Source organism: Apodemus sylvaticus, chromosome 4 (assembly GCF_947179515.1).
Source record: "Apodemus sylvaticus chromosome 4, mApoSyl1.1, whole genome shotgun sequence".
NCBI lineage: Eukaryota > Metazoa > Chordata > Mammalia > Rodentia > Muridae > Apodemus > Apodemus sylvaticus.
The window spans coordinates 82,080,688-82,088,843 of record NC_067475.1 but is presented as its reverse complement, the minus strand read 5'-3'; positions in this window follow the sequence as shown (position 1 = coordinate 82,088,843).

Sequence of the window (8,156 nt, the reverse complement as noted above, 5' to 3'; positions counted from 1 at the left end):
ATCAGACAGTACAGCCTACTTTAATAAAGGAAGGCTGTGTGGAGGAAGTGACATTCTATCGACAGAAAAGAGGTAGACCCACACAGACCCACAACACCAGCAGGAGACCACACCATTTCCTGGCACCATTTCAGCAGAGGGATCCATAATTACCTGGTATGATTAGAATTCCCCAGACAGACTCACCTCCCCAACATCTGCCTATCCTTGTGTCCCCTAAATTCTAATACTTTGGGCTTTAAGCTGAAAGGTTCACAGTGATGCAGCCAGTACAGCCCTGGCCATAAGCAGAGTTAGTGGCTGCGCTCAAAAGAACCTACCAAGGTCCTGGTGCCACCTGTGTGCGAAGGCATGCAGGGGCCCAATCAGGGTAGAGTAATAGGAAGCAGCCTGTTGTGGCCTGGGGACAGAAGGACAGATTGGGGACAGAAGGAACAGCATAGTGTGTTTCTGAGAACCCTGAGGTGAGAGGTTTTGGTAGAAGTGGCCAGAGGGGTCCAGACAATTAATTGGCTTATTGGACTGAGACTTTGAATTCCTTTCTCTGCTGGTCCCTTAACCACACAGGTCAGATAGCTTCTGTTTTAACAACATGACTTCCAATAGAAAAATCACTGCAGGTGAATATGCCCGACCTCTTTTCCTTCCCAAGGTGAGTATCTGAGGCAGGCCAGGCACACACTCACTTTCGTTGACAAGATGATGGTCCCCAGTGGTGACCCTGAGGAAAGTCCTAGGTGCTGAAGTAAAGCACTCGCTGTGGTGCCCTCTTCACTGGCATACTGTTATCGGTATCATCATGGCTTCCTCTCTGTGCCTGTCACTGAATTATGGTAATTTTTTCTAGTCATGAGTTTTAATCAGAGTTGAAGTCTCTGAGTTCCTGACAGCTCTGGAGAGCTGTAACTGCTCAAAGATTGACTTCACACTGTCACAAAATCATAACACAAGCAGAAAGCTAGCAGCTCTCACTAGCCTCCCCCTGCCAATTAAAAACAAAACATCCTTCTAAACAGCGGGTTTCATAGAAAAGGAGAGGGAGGTAGAAGATGCTTACTTCTCCCTTGCCTTTCCCAAGTTCAAAGCAAGGAACAATAACCCTGGCAAAGGCGGTCCAAGAATGAGATATTGCAATTTAGCTAATGGTCTCTACAGGAAGCAGAAATCATTCCTTTGTCAGTCTGTGGTACTTAGACAGCATCAGCAATGTTTGCTTCTCCTGACCTTGCTTGAGCTGTGTCCACAGGCACTGTCCACAGTCATGTGCTTGTGTCACCACGGGCTTGGTGAACAGGTCATAGGTCATGCACACTTGCCTCTCTGGAAGTCATGAGGGAGAGGCAAGCGGCCCTTCCTGCCTTCACTTGTCATCATGTGTGATGGAAAGTCCTTCCTGAACAGATGGGACCCCAGCTACGTGGCTGCTTGGTTGAGGCAAAGCTCTTCCCTGACACGGCAAAGAAAGCTCAGTTCCAACCCTAGAAAGACCTTATAGATAGATGTCTTATGTGAGTTTGCCATCAGGATTTTTGATCCTCCTTTGCTGCCATAGCTCCTAGGGACCCAGGGCTAGAGCAGGTCAGTCTGATACCTAACTCATGTTAGGCCTTATTATTCATTCAAGATCGCATCTGCTTTAAGGTTCCTTCTTAAGCACCCATTACAGAAACAGGTGACCTGAATAAATCAAGCTAGCCTGGGCTAGGTTGGGATAGGGCTTAGCTCAGTGACTAAGTACATACCTAGCAGCATATATGAGTCTCTGTGTTTGATTCTCAGTGCCATGGGAAAAAAGACAGACATAGACCATACTATAGTAATAATCCTAAAATCTCAGTAGTTCAAAAGAGAGTTTATTATCCATGCCGTATATCTGCCAGGTTGCCAAAAGGCTACATGTTAGAATCATTCAATAATTCAGAACACCACCAGTGACCAACAGATGAGGGGAGTCATCAGGATGGATGTGACCCTCTCAAGTTGTTAGCTACAGTTAGTTGCATGGCTTCATCTACTCAAAAAAGGGCCAGAAGATACAATTCTCTATGTGTGTTGGAAGTCACGGAGCCAGAAGTATTGATCAAGCTACAGAAATGACTATGCACTCTCCGGTCAGCTGCTTATTACACTTAGAAGGAAAATGAAGGTTTGCAGAGTCAAGAATTACTCCTTGTGGTTCTATTTACTATTTGTGCTCCATTCTCATGTTCTAGACAGTGATAACCAGAAAATCGGATGGGGTGTTTCTGATTTATACGTGGTGTTTACCTAATATACTCAGTTCTCTAGGTGGCTTGCCAGAGAGAATCCAAAATTACATAGATATGTGCTAAAGATAAAAATGATGGGGTGAGAGTATGCAAAGAATATGCTGAGAGAGAGGGAGAGAGAGAGAGAGAGAGAGAGGGGGGGGGGGACAGAGAGAGAGAGAGACAGAGAGAGAGAGAGAGAGAGAGAGAGAGAGAGACAGAGAGAGAGAGAGAGAGAGAGAAGGAAGCAGAGATGGGACTCTCAGAGGGCAGCAAGTGGATGGAAATGAAACTGGACAAGGGTAATTTTGGCTGCAAGCTGCTAGTTTTCTGGAAGCGTGAAAACAGAAGAGTCAGTGTAAAGATTATTGCATCAGGCTGAACATGAATCAGTTACAGCTCACAGCAGAGTCTGGAGGAAAGAGACATCGGAGATTACGGTGGAGGCGTAATTGATGCACAGAGGCAGTGGTGAACAGGATAGATGTGTGTGCTGATCTTGGACCCAAGAGGATTGCAGCACTTCTGTAGGGATGCTTCTCAGTGGTAGCAAGAATTTGCAGTCCTAAAACAGAAAGGCACAGAAATGATATTCCTCTGACTTTGCAAATGCTATAGTTGTGTTCAGTACAAAACATGGCAAAGCAAGAAATAAATTCCAAATGTGGACAGTGATGTAATGCAAGTGTCTATCATCACGAAGAGGCATCTCACAGATCCTCGCACACCTTAAGTAAGAATTTCAGAGAATGGGACTGCAAAGGGATCCCACATTCCATCTATTGGCAAATTCCATTGGCTCTGCCCTCAACCTACAACCTAATCAGACTCCATCTCAGCTCCACCTGCCACCTTCCTCGGAGCCACCATGATCTCTTGTCAGGTTCTGCCAAAGGAAGCCTATCTCCCACTGAAAGCCCAGCCACCTAATTCTTGTGAAGCTGTGCTATATGTTCTGTTTGAAATGGACCACAGTTTCTGTATCCATTCCTCCATTGAGGGACATCTGGGTTCTTTACAGCTTCTGACTATTATAAATAAGGCTGCTATGAACATAGTGGAGCATGTGTCCTAATTACATGCTGGAGAATCCTCTGGGTATATGCCCAGGAGTGGTATAGCAGGGTTCTCCAGTAGTATTATGCCCAATTTTCTGAGGAACTGCCAGACTGATTTCCAGAGTGGTTGTACCAGTTCACAATCTGACTGGTGTGAGGTGAAATCTCAGGGTTGTTTTGATTTGCATTTCCCTAATGACTAAGGATGCTGAACATTTTTTAGGTGCTTCTCAGCCATTTGATATTCCTCAGTTGAAAATTTTTTATTTAGCTCTGTACCCTGTTTTTTAATAGGTGTATTTGGTTCTTGTGAGTCTAACTTCTTGAGTTCTTTGTATATATTGGATATTAGCCCTCTGTCCAATGTAGGGTTGGTAAAGATCTTTTCCCAATTTGTTGGTTGCCATCTTGTCCTATTGACAGTGTCCTTTGCCTTACAAAAACTTTGTAATTTTATGAGGTCCCATTTGTCAATTCTTGATCTTAGAGTATAATCTATTGGTGCTCTGTTCAGGAAATTTTCCACTGTGCTCATGTGCTCGGGGCTCTTCCCCACTTTCTTTTCTATTAGTTCCAGTGTGTCTGGTTTTATGTGGAAGTCCTCACTTGGACTTGAGCTTTATACAAGGAGATAAGAATGGATCCATTTGCATTCTTCTGCATGCTAACTGCCAGTGGAACCAGCACCATTTGTTGAAAAGGCAGCTATTAAAAACAATGAATTCATGAAATTCTTAGGCAAATGGGTGGAACTAGAAAATATCATCCTGAGTGAAGTAACCCAATCACAAAAGCACACACATGGTATGCATTCACTGATAAGCATACCAGTGATAAGCTTCTTAGCCCAGAAGCTTAGAATACCCAAGATAAATTTCACAGATCAAATGACGCTCAAGAAGAAGGAAGAACAAAGTATGGATACTCTGGTCCTTCTTAGAAGGGTGAACAAAATACCCACAGGAGGAGATACAAAGACAAAGTGTGGAGCAGAGACTGAGGGAAAGACCATCCAGAGACTGCCCCACCTAGGGGCCCATTCCATGTACAGTTACAAAACCCAGACACTATTGTGTATGCCAACAAGTGCTTGATGACTGGAGCCAAATATAGCTGCCACCTGGGAGGCTCAGCCAGTGGATGACAAATACAGAGGGGGACACTCTCAGCCAACCACTGAATTGAGCACAGGGTCCCCCAATGGAGGAGGTAGAGAAAGGACCCAAGGAGCTGAAAGGGTTTGCAGCACCATAGGAAGAACAACAATATGAGCTACCCAGTGCTCCCAGAGCTCTCAGGGACTAAACCATCAACCAAAGAGTACACATGGAGGGACCCATGGCTCTAGATACATGTGTAGCAGAGGATGGCCTTGTTGGACATCAAAGGGAGTGGAGGCCCTTGGTCCTGAGAAGGCTCGATGCCCCAGTATAGGGTATAGGAGAATGCCAGGACAGGGAAGCAGGAGTGGATGGATTGGTGAATGGGGGGAGGGGAGATTTTTGGGAGGGAAACTAGGAAAGAGGACAACATTTGAAATGTAAATAAAGAATATATCTAATAAAATAAATAAATAAATTAAAATGTAAAAAAAAAAAGTAAAGAAAAGAAATGGACCATTTCTCTGTCTGAACTCTTCATGAACTTCCCATCCCTCCCGGAGGATCACAGGGCCTGCCTTAGACCTAGAAAGCCCTATAATGCACTGACTTCTGTCTTAGTCAGGGTTTCTCTTCCTGCATAAATATCATGACCAAGAAACAAGTTGGGAAGGAAAGGGTTTATTTGGCTTACATTTCCATGTTGCTGTTCATCCCCAAAGAAAGTCAGGACTGGAACTCAAGCAGATCAGGAAGCAGGAGCTGATGCAGAGGCCGTGGAGGGATGTTACTTACTGGCTTGCTTCCCCTGGCTTGCTCAGCCTGCTCTCTTGTAGAACCCAAGACTACCAGCCCAGGGATGGCACCACCACAAGGGGCCCTCCCCCCCTTGATACCTAATTGAGAAAATGCCCCACAGATGGATCTCATGGAGGCACTTTCCCAACCAAAGCTCCTTTCTCTGTGATAACTCCAGCCTGTGTCGAGTTGACACATAAAACCAGCCAGTACAACTTCTAAATCTCCATGCACACTGGCTACATCACTTCCTTTCTACTCACTAGACTTTGGGCACACGAGTATCGCTATTCCCTCTGCCAAGCCTCAGCTCAGGGTCTTTGCACAGGCCGTTCCCCCAGGCTTGGGAGTCTCTATCTAGAATTCTGCACTGGGGCTATCCCTCTTTCTGATGTCTGCTCAAGTGTCCTGTTATCAGTGAGGTCTTTGGCACCCGGTCTATTCAATAGGAAAGCCCAGCTCCAGCTTTGAAAGATTAGGCTCCTAACTCCTGCCTTAACCAGTTTTGTGTGAAGTAGGTTGTTACATGCAATGGGGTTTTTTTTCTAACTTGTTTAGTCATAGTATAAGTGGGCTCCTGGTGATAGGGAAGGAGGATTTTTGTGTGATTTGTTCACTGCTGTAATTCTAGCACCAGGAGGAGGAGATGAGCCCAATTAATGAGTGCTGATTTGATAAAATGAATCCCTAACCTTATCAGTGCATCGACACAGCAGGGAAGGACACTCAAGAGATAAGCACTTCTTTTTTGCTGAGATGCTGCAGGTAAACCTGGGGGTCTCCTCCTCCTCCCTGCTTCTGGCTGCCATGGATACAGGTTTCTTCAAGGGGGTCAAGGATGTGACAGATGCTTTACATTAGCTTTTATGTTCCCCATAAAATTAGCAACAAGCAAACCTTGAATAACAGAGCTGTGATTCTATCTTGCACTTCTGATCTGATACAGACCGTAAGAGCTTGGATCTGGAGGCTAAAAGCTGTTTCCAGAACCTTCAATGGAATTACGCCTATGTAATTCATTTACTCTTACTCCTTTTATATATGTTTACAGGCAGAGAGAGAGAGAGAAAAACCCACAAAGCCAGAAACAACCAAAGGGGGGAAAAGACAACTAGTGGTTTTGGTTTCTAAATTATAATCATTACATATGGCACAATATCCTGCCAGACAATAATACGTATCAGATAAATGAGAAAGCACCGTTAACATCAAGGTAAACACAATAAAATGGCTTTGTAAAAAAGGAGCATTTCTTTGCTTCATCTTTGGAATATGATTTTCAATATAGCAATTTCGATTCATGTGAAAAGTCAAAAAAACTAATGGATTTTTAGCCAATGGGACTGGTCTAGGAAATACAATCAGAGAAAGCCCTGAAGAACATTTGAAAGGCCTCTGAACTGTCCTACCGCAGCCTCACAACCAGTAGCAATAGTAGCAATCCATGAGCTTTCATTATGCATGCTGATGTTTCTAAAGAAACAAAACAGGAGAGAAAACAAAGAAGTCAGGCAGCTAGATTTAGGGCAATGACAATCAGCCAGAACTATTTTTAAAGATGGGATCTCATTATGTTCCCCAGGTTGGTCCCTGGAATTCTGAACTTGAGTAATCTTCCTACTTTAGTCTCCTGAGTAACTTGGCCATGGGCACACAGAACTGTATTGACCTTGAATACTCTAGTGTATTCACTCTCCAGCTGGGCTCGGAGGTGGCTCAGTAGTTACAAAGGCTTACTGTGCAAATGTACGTACTGGAGTTTGGAGTCCAAGAAGCCATTTAAATGCTGGGTGGATGTGGCAGCCCACCTGTAATTCCAATGAAGAAGAGACCAAGGCTTCTCAGAAGAAGCTGGCTAGCTCAGCTAGCCCATATTGGTGAGCTCTTGATTCAAGTGAGAGACCCTGCCTTGGTGACTACAGTGGGGGACAACCAACAAAGACATGACAAACATGCACCCATACACACACACACACACACACACACACACCATACAATACATGAAGTAAAACAGTAAAATAGTATTGAACACACTACTACGCATATGCAGTCCAGGCTACTGAGGTGACTGATACAGGAACCATTTGAACCCAGTCGTAATCACTGTTGTATTTCCATGACAAGATATGATGGCCAAGGCAAGTCTTATACAAGAGAGCATTTACCTGGGGACTTGCTTACAGTTTCAGAGGTTTATTCCACCATCAACATAGCAGGGAGCATGGCAGCACACATACACTGGAGCAGTAGATGAGAGCTACATCCTCATCTAAAGGCTGAGGGAGGGACTGGGCCTGGCATGGGCTTTTGAAACTTCAAAGCCCACCCTCAGTGACACACTTCCTCCAACAAGGTCACATCCACTCCAACAAGGCCACATCTCCTAATCTTCCCAAACCTTTTAAGCAGTGCCACTCCCCAGTGTCCAGACATTCAAATATATGAGTCTATGGAGACGATTCTTATTTAAACCCCAGTCCAGGAGTTCAAGTCCAGCCTAAGCACCATAGTAAGGCCCTCCATCTCCAAAAACTGAACTTCAAAAAGGAGTATTCAAAACTGATCTATTGGAAATAGTGATGGAGAAATGACCTTTTCCCTTGTACCTGGCATACCCTAGATAACAGGCCATTTACTTTCCTCAACCAGTAAGAAACATAACATTCCTCAGCTTCAGTTGAGAAAAAACATTAAGGCTGTCAGAGTCTCTTCCCATGGCTGTCTATCCACAGACCACTCGGCGGCCACTTACAGTCTACCCCACCACGTGTAGGCTGCCTTATAGCCTCCAGAGAGTGTGTACACAATTTTATGGAGGTTTTTCTTGTTCCAATCAGACAAGACCTTTCAAATATATAATAGTGTATAAGAAAACTGTCTACAAGATGGCTATAAAATTTAGCAATTCAACTCACAAGTACTTTTTGAGCACATTCTATTATGTGAGACAT